The sequence below is a fragment of the Nilaparvata lugens genome, chromosome 5 (genome assembly GCF_014356525.2).
Source record: "Nilaparvata lugens isolate BPH chromosome 5, ASM1435652v1, whole genome shotgun sequence".
Classification (NCBI taxonomy): domain Eukaryota; kingdom Metazoa; phylum Arthropoda; class Insecta; order Hemiptera; family Delphacidae; genus Nilaparvata; species Nilaparvata lugens.
In genome coordinates, this window is record NC_052508.1 from 19,085,960 (window position 1) to 19,112,985 (window position 27,026).

Sequence of the window (27,026 nt, forward strand, 5' to 3'; positions counted from 1 at the left end):
ATATATTTTTTTTATCATTATGGCTTATGCAAAACAATCATAAGATGTTTAATTTATTCCACTCATTTCAATATATTTCAGTCAGTTTTCAGATATGGTCTGGTATTTCAAGATGACTCGGGGGATTTTCGTTTATCAGAAAAAAAGCGATTAGAATTATCAGTAGTAGAGCTGACAGAGTTACCCACAGTAATTCATTTTTCATTCAACGTGATGTTTGAACAGGGTTAAATCTGTCATCACTAGTTTTATCAACATAATTATCATCAGTCTGATCTCCACATTTATGTACATTAAAATATATCACTATTGATCAGATATTCACAAGATAATCAAAATATGCATATGCGATGGGGTCTTCTTGTTCGTTAAGTAAACTTCGATCCAGTACTTTGATGATAGTCTTCTTCGTATATCCCAACAATCGATATATGAGTCTCGATCTAGTTGAAATAATGGTAGGAAATATGAAAGAAATTATACCTATCGCATGTTTTTCAACACGTAATGTGTTGAGGAAATCTGAATAATTCATAAAGTTTGTTGGAGAAGAGCAGAGAAAATCCATTTTACGTGAGAATAATTGATGGAGGAACACGTCTACATTTTTCATGAACAGAGATTTCCAGTAAGCTGTCAATTACGTTTCGAATATTGAAGTCAAGGTTTCAAAGTCTTCGACGTTTATTGAAAATGAAAAAGACAACACACAACTCAGCTACTACTATCTTGTCCCTGGGGACACAGAGAACTCCACTCGTGTCAAGAAAGAGGGGAATAGAGAAGGTCAACCAACAGTTATTGCTTTAAGATCAAAGTCTCAAAATAATATCGCCCAATAATCTCTATCCTTTTCTGCTACTTTTCCATCCATTCTCCTCTCTCCAGCACAGTATTCTATCTCTTGCTTGCCACTTTCTGTTTCAACTCTGATCTCTGCACACAATCGAGGTCCTTCTGGAATCCCCTCTCCTCAATTTCCTGTAGCTTTCTTCCACAAGGCTCGTCTACCTCGTATCACATAAATCCCCCTGTCATATTTCCAACCTCGATACAGGAGATTTATACGCGCTGTCAGCTTGCGAAAGGATCAGTTCAATGATTGACTGGATGTCTATGAACTATGGAGTTATTGTTGGCGAACACTTTCTCTCAATAGGAAGAGATTGAACTAAGCTTGTGATCTTGATTTGATAAACTAGAACTAGCCTACCAGTATACTCGTATGAATACAACAAACAGCTCATATGAGTTATTGGTTATTGATTTTAATCTGAAGATTAGCAGTACTAGAGTTAAAGAAGTCTAATCTCGGAAGAGAATGAAAAACTATCTGTAGAATGAAAAGCATTTGAAGATCACTAGAATTCAATTACTGAGAATTCAATGTGTCTCACATCAAGATTGTCATTTGAGTATAGGCTACTTATTAAGGGAACTTGTAGAGATTTTTTCCCTTGGAAATGTATCCCCATATATTATATAAGGTGAATTTGAGAGGTAAATCAACATTCAATAGTACCTTGAAATTACGGAATGATTATCGACAACCATAAATATTCATTATATGATAATAATGAGGACTTAATACTATGATGGTAATATCGATATTCGTACTAGAATGGTAAAACGTTATATAATGAAAAAATAATTATTCACGAACATGAGGCCGTTAATATTTGCAACTGAATTTCATGGCAAGCAGGTAGATTGCAGCAGCTTGACATCAACATACGAGGCGTGACATTAATCCGGTAATTTGTCATAATTGTGTACGATTTTGCTCGTGACCGATCAGATAACTAGTCGTATGGTTTTTGTTGAAATCGTACAGCATGAGTTGTTCTCTTCGTACTCGTGACAAACTCAATACATAAATTATGAGTGTTTTACTAATTGTCGCCATGCGTTTTAATGTTTGGCGCTGTGGCACCTGGGCGCCGAGTCATCGCATTACAACCGAAATTCATATTTATGGTCTTGAAAATTAGCTGGCTGCTTCGTCGCCATTAATGCGCATTTGTAGATACAGGTGAATAATGTGCTGCACACGGCTTCGCAGGCAATATTATTAGCTGTTGTAAAATATTGCTCAATATTCGCGGTATTGTTGAAATTTGAACTTCCTAGAGCAATATTATTCTATTTTGTGAAATGTTGAGCTGAACATGTGGCTTGACTCATTCCTTTGTATAGCCCAATGCAGATTGATGATAATGATAATGTTAATGCAGGGCAATGAAGATGAATCAACTGTTTCCATAAGGAGTGGAGTTCAATAATAACTCATTCAATTGATTTATATTACATACATATTTGTTAACTAATTGTGCTAGTCCCATTTATTGAATTCGAGTGATGCACATCCTGAATTTAACATCTAGATGAAATTCGGAAATTATGGGATTCATGTGAGAGTTTGATAAACAAATAACAAAGATATTATTACCTCAATCTTCTGCAAAATATGGAATAGTCTGGTTCTCAAAAGATATGACAAGCTACAGCGTCTCCATCGTTGCATCCCGACTAAGCCAAAATTATGTTCTCATAGTACACTTAGTAATGAATTAATTGAAGTTGAAATATTGCTTGAGTTACAAGATGTGTAGGAGGAACAATATATGAGCTACAAGATGGTATACGAGATTATAGTCATCCTATCACAAATTTTCCACCTTCGAATGTTATTATTGGGAATGAGAAACCTATTTTTTGCATGAAATCTTTCATTAATGACTCAAATAATATTGATATTTTGTTTGCATCCAGATGGTTGTATAAATTGGAAAACTGATCTTCTCCTGATGAGGAGTGGAATAGTTTGAAAGTTATTGGAAAAGTTATAAATATTTGATGTATTTAGACGATATTTCTCTCCTATGAAGCTGATTGGAATTTGTCACTGAAAAATATATTCTTATCGTTCCAATGGAATGGACAGGAATTATGGTTGTTTCTGACTATATATTCATTTGGCAAGTCAATTTATTGCTTATGGAAGTGAATTAACTTGTATATTTCTAAGAATGAATTAAAAAAATCAAGAAGACTGAGCAAATCCTAGAAATATTCCTGAAAAATCAATATTTTGTATAAAATGAAATTGCTTCAATTTCATTTCAATGCTAAATGATTCATGAAAATACTCATAGATAAAACTAAGGGTATTTTGTATTTATTCATTCAACAGAGACGAAAATACATAATCATGAAATGATTGGAAATGGAGAAACAAGCTTATAGCCCTTACTATTCCATTCTCGAAAAATTAGTCCAAGAGAGGTTATGATTCGTCAGCACTTTCAAACATAAATGTTTGAAATATTATCGATATATACAGAAATCACAGAATAATAGTCCAAGTTTATCTCATTTGATCTTTATGCTTTCTCATCAAAGATCAACACACAGTTTGATGATTATATTGTAGGCTTTCTTATATAAGCGTTCGAAACTGTAGTAAGAGTTATAACAAGCAGTATGAAAGCTTCTCATTCCCCATCCAGAAACTCCAAATAATATTTTACTTGCAATTTGAGATTTGAATTTTCAAGAGTGATCTACCAGAGACGAACAATGCAATAACGCATTAATTATATGCAATTAACTTTATATTCAAATTATCCTTCCTCTTTGGATCTTCATTGAGAATAATCTGTATTTTCAAAACAGAAAAAGTGAGCCGAAACCTTTGTTGCCTATCATGTAGCCGAATTTTCGCTAATGGCTTCTGTAATTTAGCATTCTTCCATTCTCCAGCATTTCGAATAACATTTGCCTACATTGTAGTTTTCATCGCCTCAAATCTCTCGCATGAAAATCGCTGTTGCCAGCCAAGTATTGCGTCTTGCAAAATTGAATTCTTATTGCATTCTCATTTTGTCAAGCTTCAGCTTGCAATTTCCAATAAGAATCAAGCTACGCTTTTTGTTCTGCATCAAGTATTTTATTCCACATAGCTTACATAATTCACATGATATCTTGTGATGCTCTTTCCGTTTCTATATCTCCATCCAGATGTTCAGTGTTTTCACTCACTCCGTTAACAGCGAGTTCATTGATAATCTTCTTCTTCATCTCTCCACTAATCTCTCTCTACTTCTCTATCTACTAATAATATTGTTTTATCATGATAATATTGGAATATTATCAATATTACGGATTCCATTCAAATAATACAATATATCTAAGATGACAAAAGTACAATTCATCCCAAAAGCTCAGCTTAATTATTGTTTTCACTTTTCATTTCTTTATGTATTTTTCTCCCACCTTTTTTCCTGAAAAACTTAAAATATATAAAAGACTGGAATCATTTGATGTAAAAGATTCTATTGGAGTTCGTTCCGTTCGTCACCGTCGCATTGCATTATCAAGTGAAGTGGAAAACGTGGAATTGATGTGGTAAAAAAAAAATGGTTCGGTTTTTGCCCAGTGATTCCTGTATTCGGTTTCAAAATGTAAGTTTTTCTAACAATAAACGCATTCCTGGGGCACTGTGATCTATTCGGGCTACTTTTCAATAGAGCAAGAAACATCAAATCTATGTATTAATAAATAGTGGAAATATCAAATATCTTTGTATATCACACACCAAACATCACAAATACATCAATTCAGACTAAGATATTCAAATTAGTTTCTGAACAGAACCCGATATCTATACCTCCTTACAATAAATAATAAATTTGAACAAAGAAACTTGGGGACCAAAAATATGTACGAACACCCCTCTCCTCTCCACGGAATCATTGCTATGCACTGTCAAGGACAGAGGGGTTGTTTCAATAATCAAGTTGATTGCCAAATTAAAAAATGATGGAGGGAGTAGGTGAGGTTGAAAAAATAACGATACAAATAATACCATCATCTCAAATTTGTGGAGCAATAACGACGGTTGAAACGCCAACAGTAGCTTTAAAAGTACATCAAGTGCTTTCAATGTCCATTAAAACTGAAAAAAATCTGTGAGAGGGATTCCGTATTAATTGGAGTGTGATTCAATTGGAACTTATTCATTTTTTGTGGTGTTATTATCGAATTGGAAAACGTGGGGCTGTACTGGAAGTACTTGTAAAATAAACACTTGATTTTTCCAGTGTGTCTACTTTTAATTGTTGGGTGAAAAGGTTAACAAAATTCATTAACGAGATGAAAGTATCTCGGACAAAATACATTGTTGCTAACAAACACCGTAGTCAACATTCATATTCCATTTTTATTCGTGGTGGTTAATATGCGATCAATATCAAAAGGAGGTTTCCATATAAAAAGAGAAAAGATGGTGAGATTAAAAATTTGATATTTGAATTATCATGGATTTCATTCACCCTCAAAAATGTCAATGTCGACCCTCAAAATTGGTGCATAAAATATCACACTGATTCAATATTGAGGTTACATTTGCCATTTAAAATTTCTCTGGAAATGAAGTTTCAAATGAGAATTGAGAAAATAGGACCGTAAATAAGAAAAATCTCCAAAACCATAACAAAATAATATTAATCTGAATTTTTCTAGAACACGAAGTATTCTAGTTGAAGAGTAATAGTTTATTGTAATTATTGTGAGTTAATGGCTCTCTGGAATAGAAGTTTTGATTGTATGGTTGCTGAAATTACGCTACTTGCAAAGAATATTTGATCGATATTAAAAGAAATCATAATCTTCTCCGTCATTATCTATACATTCGCTGTTATTTTTCGTGTTTTCCGGCTACTCATTTCCTGGACGCTTTCTCTTGGAAGACTGCCATGTCTTTCCGGCTCTTGATTTGTGCCAGACTTCCTCAGAGCTCAACTTTTGTTACTTTTTCTCTTTCATCTGATAATATTACTCATAATAAAATTTTTAGAATATATAATCCAATTTGTTACAGGATCTCTTATCTCTCATAAATCATCATTATCAATTAAGGTGGAATATGAAAAGCATAGATGTTGATACAAATATAGGTATGGAAATTGTTTCTGTGATATTTGAGATCACATCATTACTCCTATTGAATTATTCTTATTATCATCACTATATTGGAATATGAATGGACAACATCAGAATGAATTTGAACTCCATGCACATTGAATAACTATAATCTTTGATACGATAACTTTCCATTCCGAATCCTCAAATTAATATTAAATTAATATTGAGTCCTTTTTGCTCCACGAGGTGGAGACTAGCCTAAACCACCAAGCAATCTGAATCAATGGTCAAGATTATCTATTAATTTATCAATTAGAGTCATCATTATCCATTCAATTACAACTTATAAGCTTGAGGTTTCGTCTGTGTGTTCTGAATAAAACCGTGTCAGCTTGTTCGTCACTTGATTGATATTCTAAATATTATAGAAACTTTGCTTTTCCACTTTCATATACAGTCAAAATCCACAGAGAGGAATACATTCCATCATCATGACTCTCTTTGATAATTTTGAATGAAAAATGCAATGGAAATAATTGAGTAGACTCTGAAAAGCTTTTCTCTTGTCAGACGAATAACCAGTACAATGTAGGTGATGTTATTCAGACTCTTCAAGTTCGTTTTTGTATTATTACTGAGCTCTCGCTCCACTCTCCTTTGTTCCTCTTGCTTTCATCAAAGAAGAAACATTTCTAATTCCAAGTTCTGAATTACCTCCATTCTGCGTTAGCAAACATAATTCATCTTTTCATTTATCAGTCTTTCAGAAATTTCTTTTTCTTGAAAATATAAAGTCAGCTTTATGCGATTTTTCTTAGCTCCACGTGTACGAGCTCTCGTGAACTGTGCTCTTTATCTTCAGGTACTGATGAATCTCATTAGGTTTAGAATTGGGTTTAAAGAGTTTTCATCGAGGTCCCATGTTTAAAAAAACTCTTCATGTTAAAAAAAAATTCACGTCGTTTCAAGGAAGGTTGACACAATTCCGTTTCTCTATTAAAAAAAATCTATTCAAATCTCAAACAAGAAAATCAAAGCAGCTCATTTAGATATGCTCTTTCTTCAATTTAAAAATTTCATATTAATAACGTTTCATCAGTTCTATCAGCACAAATACCAGAATGGTTATAAAAAAGAACCCCTTATTGAAAAGATATTTGATAAAAATAATAATAATATTGATAATGCTTTGATGGATTGCATGATATATCCAGGCTTGACATTTTTCTTTGAATGAAGGATATTGAATAAAAGTATGGTGTGTATATTATCAATATGGATAATATCGTATGGTTATATTTGGAGTACTTTGGCGTTTCTAGTTTCGGCCAAAAACAGTCTAGTTCAACCTACTCGTACATTGGTCAACAGCATATTGCCAACCTGAGGGCTACACACATACTAAATGGTTGGTTATTCAAGGAGCAGCATCAGTCAAAATTTTGAATTTCTCAGTTGAAGAAAAAACGTTAAAAAATGAGTTCTCAGAGAGTTCTCTAAAATGGCAAAGGAATCTCTGACCTGAAGGAAATTGAAGTGGTAATAATTCGTGATGAATTATATTCTACTGCCAACTAAATTTGACTTGAGAAATGACTCATGTTTCCACATTAATTATATCAATGTTTTCCATAATTTCAATTCATCAGTCTCAAATGACAGATTTATATATTTTATGTATCTATAATTTTGTTGCTTAGTGTCCAAGCTTTAAGTTAACTAAAGTTTGATAATTATCATTTATAAATTTAATATCCAGTGTCACTTTCCAATGATAGAATGGATAAAAATATATTAAATTTGATTTGTTTATATTCGCACAGAAGTTGACATGATGACCGAAATATTTAGTGCATTCCAATTTATCAATAATTTCAAAAAGTTATTGTGTTTATCAATAATTAAAACGTGTTGAAAGGGTATATTCAATTTCATTTATTTTTGATAATGATGCAACAACCGGAACTTGTGTCTCTAATAATTGTTTCACTAAATTAATGGTTTTGACAATATAAATAGTTTTTATTTTTTGATATGGATATCTTCTACATTATCACCTTCAGAACAACACAGGAAACCTTTTGTTGACGAGTAAGTGTCCTCTCCAAACTTCAGCCAATTAATAATAATCCTTTATTTCTTTGACCATACTAATAGCCTTTGCAATCAGCATCATATTTTCTACAATGACATTAATTCTCTGTTTCACATTCAACCATCACATTTTATTTGCTTTGAGCTAATCAAGACAGCTTTGACCAACTATTTTCTTTATATGGACTTGGTTGAATTGCTAAAACTTGATATAGCCTGAGATCCATGAGATATTTTGTGATGAACTGTTGCCTGAACCAACAATGTGCGAGAAGCATTCCGCGAGTTTTGCGGTGCAAATGATGGTATATCAGGAATTTGTCAGTTGGAAAACAAGGTTCAGCCAGCTTCCGAGTCCGAGTATCTGTGAATGAATAAACAATTTTGTGTGTGCAAGTCCGATCGGCCGATGAAACACATCGGTTGGCAATTTTATTGCTATCAATCAATACAGGCCTGTGTCGACTGGTATTATCATTGCGACATTTTCTTGCGCAAACACAGCCGACCGGCTCTGCTCGAGCATTGGCCTTGCGGCTATTAAATCTACATGTATCATCAATTTGCGTTTTCCGACCTGTTTTGGTGTGGACTCCAATTACGCACACAGCTTGGCATGCTATCGGCTGCTCAAGGGGTTAAACAATAACGTCATCGATGCATTAATTATTCAAATTAATTCCGAGTTCACTTTCAGTATCGGATTTCCCAGTCACCACCGAAGTGCGGAGTCTTGTTTGCAAGTTGGACTTGCGACTTAGGTGATTTACATCACTCACGTTGGATGTTAAGAGGGGTCGGTATTTGATTTCCTTGGAATTAGGGTAGTTGTACATCACCCATTCTCAATCATTATAGTATTAAACATAGAATTCATAATATTGAATAACAATTTTTCTCAAATTTTGAGTTCTATTAAAGTTATTTTCGACTATCACGCATGTTTTTCAGATATAAAGCCTAAAACTGACTGACATAGTATATTGGAATGAAATAACAATGACGATTGGTGCAGTTGAATAATCTGAGTAATAAATCACAGTTATCATAACGAGTGATCTAAACTCGTAGTATTTAAGGATGTAGCTGTCAAGCGATCATATTCTGGGCAATGTTCCTCAACCCACACTAACAAGTTTTATCAGAGAATGAGTTTAACATATCAACCAGAGTATGATATTCATACGTTTCAGACGGAAACAAGCTTCTTGCTGGTCCTCCACATTATGTGGAGCTTGTTATGTTAAAATCTCTCGTTGCAACTTTAATTTAGGGTTTCTGATCCAATTCCCAAGTTTCATTATTTGAACGTACATTACAACACGAACGCACATTTGAATCAAGTCTTTCGATCTCTGCCACACCCTTTAAATATGAGAATAATGTTGTTTTGAGAGACAGGTGTCATGTCGACAGCGGGCTTGTCCGAGCTCTTGTGTTATCGTCAGTGTGGTGGAGCTGCATCACTCAAATTGAATTGCAATTACATTCATAAGCTCTCATCACACGATAATAATATTGATATCAGTCTTCTCACTCTTTTATTACTCTAACAGTCTAAGAAGATACTCATTTGATCGTGAATAAACTTTTCTGTGGTATTATCCCTGTTATTTTATTTATTTTATTAATAGAATTTGTATTTGTGATATCAGAAAAATCAACTAAGCTCATACAATAAACTTCAATATTTTGATCCCAATTGCGATTATCCTTTTACGTCCAAAGATTCTCTTGTCCGCGTTCTTGATCGTTCTATAACCGTCAAAGATATAAGATAAGAAATTGTTCATCTCCCTTATTTTAATATTGCTCCATGAAATGATGATTTTATCAGCAAGATAATTGGTGAACATTGTCCCACTTAGAATATAGAATCGAAATTTACTGCATTCTATGATTGTATGCCTCGATTTCTATGTAGTAAAGTGGGACCAGTTCTATCAAAATTTAACATATTCATAGGATTGAATTCTTCACTTCATGCAAGCAATGTTTTATACAGAACTTTCCAAGAAGGACTATCATTTAAAATAATTTTCAGAAGACAATTCTCGATCGCTGAAATGTACGTCACTGATGACGCCCAACATATTCTAATATACACATTCTTGTATCCTCGTGAAGGAAGTGAATAATACCTCAGAATGATCATTATAAAATGCATGGCAACTTTTTAATCACCAATTCATTCATTATTTATATTCAATTAAGACGAATATAAATGAATTTATGTCGTCGATGTCCTATGCCCTATAGATATCACATCTAAACAAGAGTATTGTTCCAGACCAGAGTTTATGCTACTTGAATTATCCTTATCTAGTACTGATAAATTACTCGTTGGTATCTGTTATCGCCCACCAAAAATAGGTCATTTCACAGATTTCGAAAGTGCCTTGCTTTCTCTTATGCCTTGTTATAACCGTATACTAGTTATGGGGGATATGAACACCGACTTGAACATGACAAATCGGAACTTTGACTACTTTCAACTGACTACAATTTTCCAATGCCTAAACATGACTATTTTACCTCTCGATCCAACTCATCATACTAATGAATCAGACACACTCATTGACCTTCTCATTGTTAGTGATCCCAATGAGGTTGTTCAAGCAGGCCAAATCTCGGTCCCAGCTATTTCTAGACATGATTTGATCTACTGTGTACTTTCCCATAAGATACCCAAGCCAGAACAGAAAATTATCACTTATAGAGACTTCAAAAACTTTGATGAAGCAGCCTTCCTGACTGATGTGGCTCAGACTCCATGGCATCAAATTGAAGCATTACCCTCAGTTAATGACATGGTCAAGACTTTCGAGAATTGGACTTTGACTTTGTATGACAAACATGCACCTTATGTGACAAGGAGGATTAATAGAAAACGACGAGTACCGTGGATGACTGAAGACATACTTAAGATGATGGGACGTAGAGACAAAGCACATAGAAAATTTAAAAAGACATTTGACTTGGACAGTTTGATAGAGTATAGGAGCCTTAGAAATAGAGTTAAACAGGAATTACGGAACTCAAAGATTAGGTACTTGAATTCGTTATGACAAACAACAGACAAGACTCTAAATCACTTTGGCAGGGAATAAAAGAATTCGGGCTTGGCAAGCAGAAATCGAATCCACAAATTGACTTACCATTGAACAATATAAATGACCATTTCGTTTCACACTCTAACCAACGCGACGAAGTTGTCATTGCTAATCATATCGATGATCTTGAAGAGCAGGTTACAAACTTAGATTTACCAATTACTGATCAATTTCATTTCCATCCAATCTCAGAAGAAGACACTTTCAGAGCAATTCAACGTATTCATAGTAATGCTACGGGTGTTGACAAAATTCCTATAAAATTTATCAAGAAGATGTTATTTGCTGTTTTACCAACCATTACATACATTTTCAACAAGTCAATTGAAGAAGGCATTTTCCCTGAAAACTGGAAGTTTGCTCTGGTTCGCCCTCTAAATAAAGTTCCATCACCCAATAAAGTTGAGGATTTTAGACCAATCAGTATTTTACCTGCATTGTCCAAAGTGCTAGAAAGACTCATTCATGCTCAAGTTGTAAAATTTCTAGACAACAATAGTAAGCTTCATAACTTTCAATCAGGCTTTAGAAAATTCCATTCAACTGAAACAGCTCTGCTTCGTGTCACTGATGATATAAGGTTAGCTATGGACCAAAGAAAATGCACCATCCTCACCCTATTTGATTTTTCTAAAGCATTTGATACTGTTGATCATACAGTCCTTCTGAATAAGTTGGCTATTCTTGGTTTCAGTCACAACTCGTTAGTTTGGTTTAAATCCTATCTATTAGGTAGGAAACAATGTGTATCTGTCGGTGACAAAGAGTCTACTTGGAAAAACGTTATGCATGGAGTACCACAAGGTTCAATTTTAGGCCCTCTCCTCTTCACTTTGTATGCTAATGACCTTTCTTCCATTATCAAATTCTCCAGTTTCCATACTTATGCAGACGACCTTCAAATATATTTAAGCTGTCCCATAACAAAAATTAACGAAACAGTTGGAATAATGAATCAGGATATCAATTCGATAGTGGAATGGACAAAGAAAAATGGCCTTAAGCTTAATCCCATCAAAACACAGCCCATTATAATTGGATATTCTCGTCTTATAAACAATATTGACCTTGAATCGATTCACAAAATTAGTGTAGATGGTAATGACATTCCTTACTGTAGCTCAGTTAAAAATTTAGGCATTATTATGAATAATACTCTTGACTGGTCAGAACAAGTGAACAAAACTTGTAAAAAGGTATTCTCAGCCATGCATGCATTGAAGAAAATGCACGATATTCTCCCTAGAAACATTAAATTATTATTGGTTCAATCTCTCATCTTCCCACATTTAATGTATTGTAATTCTGTTCTTAACGATATGCAAGTCACTCTGAATGATAAACTACAGCGTTGCCAAAATTATTGTCTACGTTTCGTCTACTCTCTCCAACGCCATGATCATATCACCCCAGCCCACATTGCTAGTTCAACATTAAAGCTTCCCAATCAAAGGCTTTTTCGAATAGTCAAGCTTGTTAGAGATATCTTGAAATACGGTAATCCGAACTATTTTAAAGATGATTTCAAATTTGTCTCTGAAGGTAGGAGGATAGATGCTTCACATACTAGAACCGGAGAAAGTACTTTAAGGATACCCAATCATCGAACTACTATTTTCACAAAATCCTTCTTAGTCAGTGCCTGTCGTGCATGGAATGCACTTCCTGTTTCTATCAGGTCCATCGAGAGCCGAGCGAGCTTCATCCTGACTTTAAAAAAACATCTTTTGGAAAAAATGACTGAAACTGTCCGGCCCTAGAACGATCACATGACAACCATCCCCCACCCATCCCACAAATACAAACCTTTAAACCTGTTATAGAACAAATGTGTATATATATATATATATATTATATAAACTCATGTTATATCAATTATCCACTGCATACTGCTGTATATTACTGAAAGTTGATTACCCTGATCTACTTTCAGCCTACTTCATTTTATTAATCAATTATTTGATCTTATCTACCTATATAATTATTTTACTTTATAAATTTTCTTTTTTTTTCTCTTAAATATTCATATTGATTAAAACTTTCACAATATTTCCATTAATAAATAAATCCTTAGTTTAAATAATGAAATTAACGTTTTGGTAGAGAGTTAGTGGGGAGGATATTTTTAATATTCTTTCCGAAGAATGGACATTGATATGTCCAAACCTCCGCCAATTTATGTGGATGCATAACAATATAATTATTATAGTTATTACATTACAAATTGCTTTTTCATATCATATACAGTTCAACAATTATTTTCTTAGTCTATATAATGTAAATTCATCTATAATTTTGCTGTATTGTAAGCTATTGTATATAAGTGTATAAGACAGTATATATTGTAATCTACATAAATAAAGTACTCAATCAATCAATCAATCAATCAATCTCTTTTCTCCACTCGGTTACTTCTTAATTTGTTTTCCATTAAATTAATAAATACGTTATTCGAGATACGAACGGCTTAAATGAAAGAGAGCTGTAACAACATCGCTGGCAAGGCTTATTGGAGTAGAAGCAACGCTCTACATTCACGACAATATCTACCTTTTCGTCCGAGATTGCTAACTCGAGTAATTTCGCTTGAAAAAAGGCAAAATGAAAAGGGATGGCTCTCAAGACGAATGATAAAAGTCAGGTTGGCGAGAAGGAGATGAGCGTAATAAGCAATATAAAAAAGAGTAACGCAAACAAAATGAATTTGAAGTCTCAAGATAAACGTTCCGAGAGTATTTCTTGGCCTATTTTGTCTCCTCTCTCATCAGTATCATCAGCATCACTACCCTTTTTCCATTCCATCTCTGTCCCACTCCTGTTTGCCCAATCATCCACCACAGGCTTTCCTCTTTCTTTTTCTCGGGAAGCAGACTTCCGCCGGTTATTTATTGTCCAAGTTGGCATTACGTTTTGCGCTTTCTCGCTTTCAAACCACCCCCAACCTCACTCAACCCCCCTCCTTCACAACCCCCCTCACTCAAAATCCTTTCCCCGGCCATCGCCAATCTGCGTACTTCCAGATGGAGGGAAATTCTCACACTCCTAGGCCGCTGTTCAAAACAGTATTGCATTATTGTAACACTGTTGTAGCCGCTTTTTGTAAGCCCTAACAGAAAACTAGGAAGGCTCCACCTCCTGCCCTCTCGCCAGAAAGTCAGCCAGGCCATGCCAACTGAACTTAACAAAAAAGCCCCCTCCATGAACACAAGCATGTAATTTCGAGCCCATTAAAAATGTTTCAGAATAAACTGTTTTTCTGTATTTCTCTCACTCTTCGTTTTTATTGTTGACCCACCCCATCCCATCTATCGCTTTCACAACGCCTGTTTCTTGTTCTTTTGCCGGGAACATTCTCATGAATCATCATGAAGCGAACCTTCCAATTCAATAAATTTTCTCATCACCTACGGGTCATTGCTGTTAATCATTGCAGGAATGTTAAGCATTTTGCTTGGTGTAATTATTCAAGCAGCTTCTCTATACTAACACAATATCAGTTGTTGAGGATGATTTTGACATTCTAAAAGTATTTCCTATTCGAACTCACAATAATAGCGTGTAGTGAACAGAGTAATGGTCTTTCACAATAAATTGAGGGAGAAGGCCAATATTGTTCCATGAGAAAAAAGGTTCCTGGAGCTACAAGATCAAATGATTGGAGAATATTAATCAGTTTTAATTTTTCTGCTCAAAATTTTCAAGTTTATTTCAATATTATTGAAACTTTCGGATTGTTTAGTGTTATTTCCGGCTCTTATCAACCCTTCGAAATTCAAAATTCATCAGTCATATCTCGAATACGTATTCTCTGAGTGTTAATCTTTGGTGAAAACAGAAATTTTAAACTTAACCTCACTTTGGACTATTTATGTGGCCCAATCAAGGAATTGAAGAAGTTTTGGGCGATTGCCTGTTCCTCTTTCCAAATATCGTGTTTGTGACTGTTCTAATAAATAAATAATAAATAAATAATATTGGAAGAAGAATCGAACTGGCATGTCTCATATGAAATATAATCTTTCAAACAGGCTGTTTGTATCTTAAATTATATTTTTCATATTTTCATATTTGGTGGAAACCCTGATTAGAAATATTGGAAAAGAAAACATAACCGATTCACAACTGAACTTTATTAATGTTATTATTTTTCTCAATGCAGTACAACACATGCAGTATGAGAGAAAAAGCAGGTGATCTTCGTTATTAAATATTGGAGGAAAGTCATCATTTTCACAAAAATTAAATGAAATCAATGAGCTATCATTGTTTTAATGTACAATAGATGATGAATAGCGGACAATAGGAATTTATATTGACCTAGGTATTGATTTCAAATCCGAGGCGAAGCTCTGCTCATCGTTGGACCTAACATCAGTCTCCATTGTTCAAGAAGTCAACAATGGAATAGCCGGGTCTAGCATGAACAGAGAAGAAAACGGCTTTTGTGAGCAATAGAGCCTCAAAAGTCTATTGAATCTCTGGTATTACTACTGTCTTCTGATGGAGAATGGAAACTTGATTTTCAATAATATGAATATGAACCACCCTATACTGAAATTCACGTGAAGTGATCATCTGATCAACATCCACATCATCCTCATATGAAAAAGCAGTTAGCTCCATCCTTTCCTACTTCCACACTGTTGTCAAATCATTCATAGGCTACAAGAAATATAGGTTAACTTGAATCAGAGTAATAAGAGCAATATGAAAACTTGTAGTACCCTTTTCTATTTAAAATATTACAACGACTAGTTTCAACCATAACTTGGGTCACTTTCAAATTTAAATTTTTTTTCTTGAATCAGAGCTATGAACCATAGAGGGCGGTGGACCTGACTACTAGTAACTTATATCTTCTCCCAAACTCAAGACAGACTTTGTGGGCAGAGCTTGCGACAAGCTCCAGTACAACGTCATAGCTCACTTTAACTCATTTGGCGGCAGCATTTTATGTAGAGGGGTTTGATAGGCTGATCCACTATTTTGATAAATGTCTCAACCTTCATGGCAATTACGCTGAATAATAATCATAAGTGTAAGTCACTTCTGGTGAAAAAATTAATCTTTTATATACTTTAATCTTTTATATATAGCAAATCGGGGGTTGAAAAAATGACCCATGTAGTAGAGCGAAGTGTTCATTCAAGTTCTGCAAGTTGCCTAGCTGCCCCTTATTTTAAGATTGGAGCCGTGTCAATCCAATCTACATTGATACAGAAGATTACGATTCGATTAGTTTAAAAAGAGTGGAATGAATGTAGTAAAGTCTTTGTGTATTTCTATTCATTAGTTTTCTATTGCAATCCAGTAATAAATAAAATCGTGAATTTCTCCCTAACAATCTTGTATGCATCGAATATGAGCGTCGTACACGAGGAAAATGTTCCAAGTTTTTACAGGTTTGTCGTCTATTAAAAGTGAGTGATGTATTTGTGGAAAATTCACATGAATCACTTTGTTCAATCATATCTGAGTTACATGTATTTATGTATTTCTGTATATTGTATTTAAAATTTCACCGTTCTCATGTTACAGCTTCCATCACGAGACAGTTCAGAGGTTCAGCAGTAGAACACAGCTTTGGAAGACTCAGGAACAAAATACTTTTTCAATTAGAACATCAGCGCGATTGGTGTCAAGAGGCCCGACTGACGTGACAGCAGGCCGAGCTGACGTGATGACACTACACGTTTTGCTGTCGCCATCTGCAATTCAAATTAAGCCGCAATCAAAGAACAGCATTTCGAGTAGAGCCGCAGGCTCCGAAACGCGTTCACTTGTCAGCTGCACTGACTAATTTATTTCATTTGTCACCCCGCACAAATAAAACTCTGCCAACGAACTGTCGTTGAAAACTGACAAATACTTCCTAGACAGCTCCACTTTGTTTTGTTATACTCTACGATCACAACAATATGGAAGTAGAATGCATTTTTTTTCTTATGGGCCCATATTATGATGAACTTCATTATTATACGGAAACACGGTTCGTGTTCAATTCTCAACTCTCTATTATTAGAATATTGTAGTATTCACTTGAACAATCCTGGAAATTCAAGTCATGAAAATGAAATCTTTTGTGATGAAAGATTGATCATAAACAAGTCTTGAATTTATCATTATGTGTTGTATTTCGTGTTTGACTCCTACAGGTAATGCTTCTTCCAATCATCCTCAGATATCTCTCCTACAATTTCCAAAGGGTCAAGGATTTTCCTTCGTAATGTCTGCTGATTTTCCTTATCATGTTTCTAATGCTCCATGTATCGGGAGATCCTATCTTTGATCTAATATTTTTTCTTATTTATTGACAAAACATTAAAAATATGAGATAATATTGGCTGAGAGTTGAAAACTAGTTTTATCTGTACTATGAATAATCGAGAGGTTTATAAATGACCAGGATAACACAATATCAAACTATTTACAAGTGAAAATCTCTATTCGTTACCGTCTATCTTGTACTAGTGTTCCCGCCTTATTAGTCTTGTTGAATCAGTGGCTAATTATAATGATATAGCTCCGATACAATGTGGAATAGACTCGTGAGTAGTCACCACGTGTGAAGACATAAAATAATCGAGGATTTCCAAAGGAAGAGAAGATAGGAGCATGCCGCTTGACGAAAGCCAGGGCCAGGGTGAAGGTCTCGCGACTGGATTGCTGCAATGCACCGCACTAGTGATTTATTAACGGGCTGCAAAACATGCAGCGGATAAGGCGGGGAGGCCTGGAAGGGTTGTAACTGGAGTGGGAGCGGGAGGAATCCAACAGTTACAAATTGTCGCCATTAGAGGCAAAATGGGAGGCACGAGGAAACCTGCCCAAAGTGCTCTACAGCACATCCGTTGTTGCACCACTGGTCACTATTGATGAAAAAAGGGGGCAAAAACAACAGGAATCAACTTTACGAAAGTGAGAATGACTGTCCGCTGTTTTTCACTTCCTGCCGATGATTCACTGCGATGGTCTCTTGTGGCCGGCAGCCAGTTGTGGCAGAATTTCATCACAGATTAAAAACGTGTGCATAACAGAGGCAAGGGAACCAGTACATCCGTCGTCGATGGGAGGAAACAATTTTCATCGGCTATCGGTTGGAAATAGACTGCTAGTACCTTTCAAAATTCGTTCAATTTTATATTCTAGGGTTTTTGAAGAGAATAGGAAATTCTAATAGGCGTATAGTCACATACAGGAGGCGAGTCACTGTTCTTTGTTATATCATAACAAGAAGAGAGATAGATTCTCTAGTTATCTCTTCTCTTTGGTTATATTTTCAGTACAGTAGTCATAACTATCGAACCACAGGTAGGTCAGAGTAGGAAAACATCTTGTACTATTATCAAGTTATCGTCTTCCGATAAACAACTGATGTACATTATAGTCAGCTCAATTGAACGTAGTATCCAAATTCAAACCTTTCTTGAAGCTTGATGAGACATTTTTTTCTAAATCTTGAGTCCACTTGAGTTCCAGGCTTTTTGAGACATTTTTTTCTAAAGATTGAGGCCACTTGAGTTCTAGGCTTTTGCGTGGGTAATGAGACAGTTGAGTGAACCTACAGTCAGAATTTGAACGCATTATCCTACTGGATCGATCATCACTTGAGTTATCAATTTCAAAATGACATTCGGATCAGCTCGTTCATAAAAGAGATGCAACTCTTCACAATATTTCTATGTACGGTAAGTATATTTATCTCATCCAATTCCCATTAGCGAAAGAAACTTGTTTTGGAATTGAGCGAACTTTGTGGCTATAAGACTGTAAGCAGATAGCGTTGCGCAGTAAATAATTTTCGAGGAATTTCTATTCAAAAAACATTCTGGAATAAATCCTTCCATTTCAAAACACATAAATCAGGTTGAATAGATGAGCAGTATCTCACATCAAATTGACAGAGAGTGATTCAGAAATAAGCTGTATCTCATTTCATTTCGAAACTTTCTTGCGTGTCAGAACTCTATTACAGTTATGATGAGTTCAATCTAATTCAAAACTACTGAGTAGTCTAATCTATTGGGCACTGAAGGTCATTCATGCAGCGTTTCCTTTCAAGTTCCGCTATACATTACTTATGATAATAAGCTGTATAACGAATTGAAGCTCAAATCAAAGTATAACTGCGATATATTTTCAAAAGTAGTAAGTAGTAGTTCGTAGTAATTACTTCACAATTTATTAGAATATTTTTCGATGCAAGTTTAGTAGGTCAAGATACTCAAACTTCCATCAACAATATTATTATAAAGTTTTATTTAGAGCACTTGATGTGGGTTATTTGAAGAGTTATTCGAATACAGTTTGAATTTCCATCGTTCACGAATCCTTTGATATTACTGTACATTTCAATGATTTTATAACACTGAATGGAAGAGAAGAGTTATTGCAAGAGTGTAGCAACTTTCAATTTGAACAACCATTGTCTATGGTCAAGCTATTCGAATTGGATCATGTTGTATTGAAGAAGTGCGAAACTACAAATAATAGAAAAAATTTAGAAAATATGAAATATGGAATATGGATGATTATTTTATCATCACTACCTCTGCATTCTATGGGAAAAATGGTGACACAGTTGTATAAGTGAAACCTTGCTTCCCACACCTAAAACTGATATTCCGAGAACATGAAGTGAGCTTAGTAACCAACTGAAACATGCTGTTTTGCAAAAGTGGCCTATTGAATAAAGCTACTCAGATTTTTAATAGCAGCTGAAAAACGCAGAAAAGAACGATTCCCCCACATCTGGAAACGCCGCATATAAATGTCGCACAATTCAGCTGACGTAAGTCAATAGTACGCTTCAAGGAATACAATGCCGTATTTTTCGGGAATAAGACCTTCCTCCCCTCCCTCCTACCAACATTAAGTCTGCTTTTTTGCGCCCTTTAAAACGTGTAGGCTCTTTCTTCTGTTTTCTTCTCCGTTGCTCCTCTTTCTCTGCGACCAACAAGCGCATCAGGCCACCACGATAACCCCAACAACCTTTTCCGGAAGTCCGTCTCCTGAATAACAATCGGCCTTGAAACAATGGACGCAAGATGAGCCACCTCCTTCTACATTTCTTGCTCTTCTTTTTTATTATCATTTCTCTTTTTCTCCTCCACCTCCGCAGATCTTGATAGATGGCTTTTCGAAAAGAAGGGTGGCGCAAAGTTGCGTCTGGAATCAAGAATAAGCGCCAAGAAAGGGTGCCCTGCCATGCCCACTAACCGTGCATTGAATTTCACTCGTCACTGAAGAATTTAAACTATTCTGGTATCCATGTATAAGTTAATTGGATCGTGTTCAGTTATTATTGATTTCAATTGTTTAATCGAGTTTCGAATTCGAATCAGTTTTATCTGGAAAATTATTTATAAGTTGTTTTTTTTCGAAACAAATCAAGAATTTTTATTTTATTTTGAAAATCATAATTGATTAGCAATATAAAATGACTATCTGAATAAAAATATGTGTACAATGGATAGAAAAGATATTATTGAGATTAATTGAATTATTTTTTTTCTGACACTGCTAACGGAAATCCGATATTTCCGGAATCCGATATATCAAGAATTGATAGTAAGTTTAACCTTTTTGGTAAGAGCTTATATTTTTTGTCTGGGAATTTAAAAATCAAAGGAGGCCTAACCTCTTCAAAACTCTGGAATAATAGTGTAAAGTTTTGAAAAAGGGTACTTTGATTTTCTAATTTCCAGACCAGTATGTCTGTGCGTTGTTGTCAAATGAATATTGAGAGAGGATTAAAAAACAAAAGTAATTCTGTCTACGTCTAAGTTTGAATAGCTTAAAACTAGTTTAGTTTGATTATTTTAATTTAGTTTTGTTTAATGAGTTTGAATAGCTTTTTTGTAGGCTTAGCTAGTTGATCTAAATAGGTCAACCTATTATTATATCTATTTTGTTGTTTTGGAAAAAAATATTGAACAGTTGATTTGTATGGGATCAAGTATAATACCAGAGAATATTGATCTTGAATAATAATTTGAGATTGAAATTTAATCGTAACCCAGAACTGTTCCAATGAAGGCAATAGATAATCATTGCCGGTAAAGCAAATGTCATCATCAACCTTGCTAACCGCCAATTACGCTGCATAATTGGCGAGATCGGCTTAGCTAGTTGATTGGAAAATCCGTAACCAATCCTGAGATTGAACTGGGATAATCGGCTGATGGTCTACATAACAAGACCGCAGATATTCCTAATTATATACACTGACTGACTGACGCATAATTTGATTTTAGAGTGTTTGATCGTGTCTCAAGAAGCAATCCTGATTGATCCAAATTTGTTAATCAATGAGTACAATAGATACGGTACAATTCGGTGTAATTATCAATAGACAACCTTCACCTAAATCATTGATATTCACAAGTTGCCCCTCTCTTTCAGTCTTTGGGAAAGTCTTAAAATTTACAGGATTTATTGGAAAACTGAGAAACCGCGAAGCACAGTTCTCTCTCAACAATGGATACCTCAAGAAATCCTCTGATAATTAGTAATGAATAATCGATAATATCTGAAAATGAATCTAATTTTGTAGGATATACCTTCCTATCCTCTGTGACAAATTGATCTTTTGAAATATTTTTGGGAGTATTCCCATTATGTTTATAATCACAGTGGTTGTGTTTATAATAATGAGGAATTCCTTAGATAGAAAGATTTTTATTCTATAGAAGTACACAGTAGTTATAAAAAATAGATTTCAATAGATTACCAGTGTGGAGATTTCATGACATATCATTAAATTGTTGTAAATATACAACCATTATATTTTGAGTTAGATTTGAGATGAGAATTTTCTCTTCTATCTATAGTTCAATATTATATAACGATAGCCATGCAATATCAAGATTTTCTCTTAATGATGAATTCACATGATATAAATCATTGGAATTTGATTGGAACAACATGAGCATAACACTAGGATATCCTTGCGACATCAAGATTTTCTCTTCATATTGAATCCACACGATATCAATCATTGAATTATGAATGGGAAAAGATGAGATGATCAATTTACAAATTGATTTCTCTGTAAAAATATCAACTAATCAATACATTTAATATGTTATTTTATTCAATAATCTAGAATTATAGCATAACTAGCGGATAAGTACAGGCTCAAGCCTTAAACGGGTCCAATACTAATTATTTTGAGTGAATATTTGAATTTTGACTGAAGCCCTAGTCCACTACAAATTCATGTGGATGTAAATTGGAATTTATCATATGATGTAACATATTGTTGAACTCACCTTTTTCAAGTGATTCTAGATGACATCATGAGAACTATTGGGTGAATAAGGGTGACTTTTGTAGTCGTAAAATGGTACCGTACTGAGGCAAAGCATCGGATGTTTGAGTTCAATAGCAATGAGGTGGTGGTTGGAGCACGTTGCCAGGAATCACCGAATTCGATCAAGTCGCTACCGGTTGAGTTTGGGCCGTAACACGCACGCGACTGGTCCTGTGCTGTTGTGCCGCAACAGCCCCAACTTAGTGCGAACGCGCCAAAAAGGGACAGGCGCAACAGACGGGGTTTTGCTTTCACCACTTTCCCGAACTCTATCACTGTCTACACTCTGTCTTTCTCTCTGTCACACTCACAATACTCGCTATCTACTTCCATTCACTTTCTCTGTTCCAATACAGGTGTGAGTATGACTTGTGCTGCTTGACCTCGCTCTGATGTCAAGGTCCACGTAACTGATGCGAACGCTAGAAAATTAGTTTCATCAGTGAAGTAGATGATTCTTTATGTAGCAGAGAAAAATGTGGGAGTACCGTATGAGTGTGAAAGATCGAATGTTAGCTTCACTTGAGTTCCCTGTCTTCATATTTTCACGAGTTTTGTGCTCCTCTTTAGTTGCATTCATGACTGAACTGTTAGATCAATCATTATTGGTTATGTTTATTCCGGGAGAGGCTCACCAACGTATAATGGAAATTCATTATCTACCAACATTCAAAGAGAAGTTTGCGTGAATTAGCAATATAAATTTTCGCTACAAGGTTATAAATGTTCTATGAATCTGTAGATTTATTTATTACATTTTATTTCCATCGATTTTGTATTGTAATTAGTTGTATTTCTATCTACCTGTAGCAATATTAATTTTTGTTACACGATTAAATCAATATTCTATATTATTATATTATTAAATATTAATATATTCTGTATATAGAATAAATATTCTATATGCGATTATCATGAATGGAACTTCTATTCTCTTTGGAATAAAATGAAGAAATTTATCTATTCATTAGAAAATGTCATTCAGTCGATGAGGCTAAAACTATTAAAAAATAGAAGAGAACCCTCTCTCACTCATTAGAAACCCTCTCTTACTTTATCTGTTTGTTATTGACCTTTAAATTATGTTTGAATAGGTAATTTATCGTGTAGAAGATTTATGTTTCAAATCATGTAGATTGAAATATTCATAAAAAGAATTCATATTAAATAATTATATGTTTAATAGAAACAGTCCCTAAATTACATATATCCTCCAAAATTACGGCGGGAGTAGAAGTCACAAAATCCCATTCGTTTTAACATTTTAGGAACGACAACATAAATATTTTAATCTTTACTCAAAGACTAGATCTCGGAACAGATAATCATTCTAGGACGGATCCATGAAGCATTTCCTTTAGGATACAATTATCCTTGTTTCTAGTATCAATTTAATATAAATAAATATGTAAGTCTTATTTATTTTTGGACGTACGATTTCTTGCCATCCTTATAATTTTCTTTTATATTCTCTGCTATGGCGAACACGATGTGAATATGAACACATTATTATGTTTGCCAAGTTCCAATCAATCTGGAAGAGTTTATGAGGACGACAAAAACTCGTACGTCCAAAAATTTATTTGTGTGTAACTAGCCTTATATGGATCAAATTTGTTAATATAAATTCGAATATTGTTCTCTCCAAATCAATTTATTCATGTTACAATTTGTTACTAAAGAATAATAAACTGTAATGTGTAAGTTTATAACACTACGTTTGTTTATCGCAATTGCAACTGCACATACCTTCCTCTGTATTATTATTGCAGAATCATTCTTAATAAAGAAACGAAAAAAAGACGATTCCATCCACTACCGGTATTGTATCCAATAGAAACTATTGGCAGAATTCATTCTCCAATTGATCAATTCTCAAATTAATTATGTAGGTTATTAAAGAAGATTCTTCTTGCTTATTCAGAGACTGTGTTCTAAACTGGAAATCAACCCAAACTTTAAAAGTTCACTTTGAATTTGCACGGATTCGAGGTATAGGAAGTATATGAGCGCATCTTGATGAGAAAGCCTCAACAAATTTATGAATAACTCGGCACAGGTGGTGTAGGAATACGGTTTCCCATTGGCTCCGCTGAATGTGGTTCCGCGTGTTTATTTCTCGTAAAACTTCCAAACAAGTTGAAACTTAACCATTGTTTTTGAAAGTTTGAGCAGACAGCAAGTGGAGGAGTTTGAACAAACGATGGGATGTGAAAACCAAGGAAGGCAGCAGCGACTCTAAAACATCTCGCAAATCAGTAAACCGTTCAACACTGAAGGAAATTTCACTCGCGCAGTCGGCCTACAACTTCACCTTCTTGTAATGAATTAACTTCATCATTTGGGAACTGATTTTGAAATGTGAGGAGACAGCAGACTAATGAATTAAATGCGGGTCTGATGGGAACGATTCTTCATGTACCGCACCACCCACATGCATCATTATGCTTTACAAAATTATATCAATTCTTCTGCAAATTCTTCAGAATATGCAATATGAATGGTGTATTTGAATGATAGCTATCATCCTGATTTTGTGGTGGAGTGTTATTTAAAAGGCAATAATTTTCACAATCATTATTATAAGCACAAGAATGTATCGTGCCTTTGAAATATGTTTTTGTTGTACCTACTTTGATAGAAGTCATGATTTTATTCAAAGCTCACAGTTTTGAAAAACTCTTTGTATTGATATTTTCTATTTTTTATCATAATGTATTATTTATCAATGGAGACACATTAGTCACCATACAATATCAGTTAGTAGCTAAATCAAATAAAACTGCTGATAAGTGACTTATATACAACCATGTTAAATGATTGCATCCACTTCTTGCCACTATATAACTAGAATAGATTGTCATAGATGCAGCCTCAATTTATATAGTGACTTAATTGATTTTTTGGTAGCCATGCATGATGAGAGGAAGGATTTATTAAAATTATAATTGACTAAACGTTCACCATATTTTTGTCCTCAATCCATCTAGAAATCAATTCCAAGATTGTAAATATCTTTACATCTTTATTCCAATTTATAAAGTACGAGGAGTAATATACTTGTCTATGGAAATAAAATATGGTATCTATCTCTGGATAACGTTGTTACTAATGACATGGAGAAACGGAATACCACTCCGTTATATTCGTTTGTCTATATTAGAATATTCGTTTGCTTCTGATATCACCAGCAATAATGTGGTAGATTTCGACTATTTTCCACATGTTAATGTCCAATAATAATTGGACATTTTTCTGTGCATGGTAGTGAATATATTGAAAGAAAATATGGTAAGAGAGCTCATTTGATAAAACAAGTCACACGTCTGAGGTGTTTGTGAGAGGAAAAACCTTGTTATTATCCAACTAACCCAGCAGAGCAGTTATAGCCCAGTGAGTGGAATCGAATTAGTAAGCAATCAATTAAGATGATTATGACATTAGAAGATGGGGAAAACGGAATGGGGCATGGGGCATGGGGTATGGGGCATGAGGCATGAAACATGGGGCATGAGGCATGGGACGTGGGACATGGGGCATGGAGGAGTGATGAACAGCAGAGTCAATCTCATGTGAGAACGATCACTGACTAGCAAGAGGCTCCTGGGAGAAGCGAGTGCCTAATTGGATTTTGATTAATCCACTCCCGCTGTGCTGGAATTTCACGCTAATTGTTTGAAAAATATACGTTATCCAATATTATATTAACGTGTTTGCGGTGAGCTCCACCTTCACGAGCTTCCACGAGCAATTTCTCATTTTTGATGGGTTCTTGGGATTATTATCATGGTTGCAAAAATTGAATTTGAAAAATATATTAAATGAGAAAAAACTTGAGGCTAATTATGGTTCCATAGTACAAAAAAGTGCTTGCTATCACGAGAGCAAATGAACATCACTTAAGAGATAGAATATGAGAAAAATATACCCTACAAGAATTAGGAATTGAATGTTGGAGATAGATCGGATACTTTCCTGCAAATTCCATTATTCAAGGATGGAAACTTTCACACCAATGTCACAGAGAAGAAATTATTATTCAATTATTACCTAACTCATGAAGTAATTTAAATTGATAGAAAGATTTATACTTTCGCATTCAGAAGATGAAGAGCTATACAGAACCTCAAGTAGGTCTACTTCAAATTCATGATTGAATCTTCAAGAATGTTGAACGCGTTCGGAAAAATTACCTTAATAACAGGGTTTCGTATACAGAGCATGACGTATAAGCTATTAAGTACTTGATGAAATATATTCAACCTTACTGAAAAATATACTATTCTAAAAAATATATTAGAGTACTGATAAATATATTATTCCGGGAGAAACCTTTTTGCTCACATTCATTTAACAAACATAGATCAACTTCATTTAAAATTGATTTTCAACACAGCAAAAAAATTCAGTTATGCAACCACTAACTTGGCTCCTTGAAAATTCAATTTTTCGTTGTAGTTGTGAAGGCAGTCGCTCACAAATTTCAAGCTTGAGCGGCTTGAGATGATGGACCGTGACAGGAGGGTGGGAGGGGGCGGGAGAGTGAACGTATTAGATTATCCTGTACAGGTGGACGAACA

At 34.6% G+C, this 27,026-nt stretch overlaps 1 protein-coding gene across 1 annotated transcript in view; it reads right to left on the bottom strand.

Annotated features, from left to right (window-relative positions):
• LOC120351259 (kinesin-like protein CG14535) overlaps window positions 1-22,625 on the bottom strand; it is a 95,664-nt gene extending 73,039 nt beyond the window's left edge. The window contains exon 1 of the mRNA XM_039427832.1: window positions 22,406-22,625. The gene's annotated coding sequence lies outside the window, so the exon portion shown is untranslated. The remainder of the gene's footprint in view (window positions 1-22,405) is intronic.
• Between the last annotated feature and the right edge of the window lie 4,401 nt (window positions 22,626-27,026).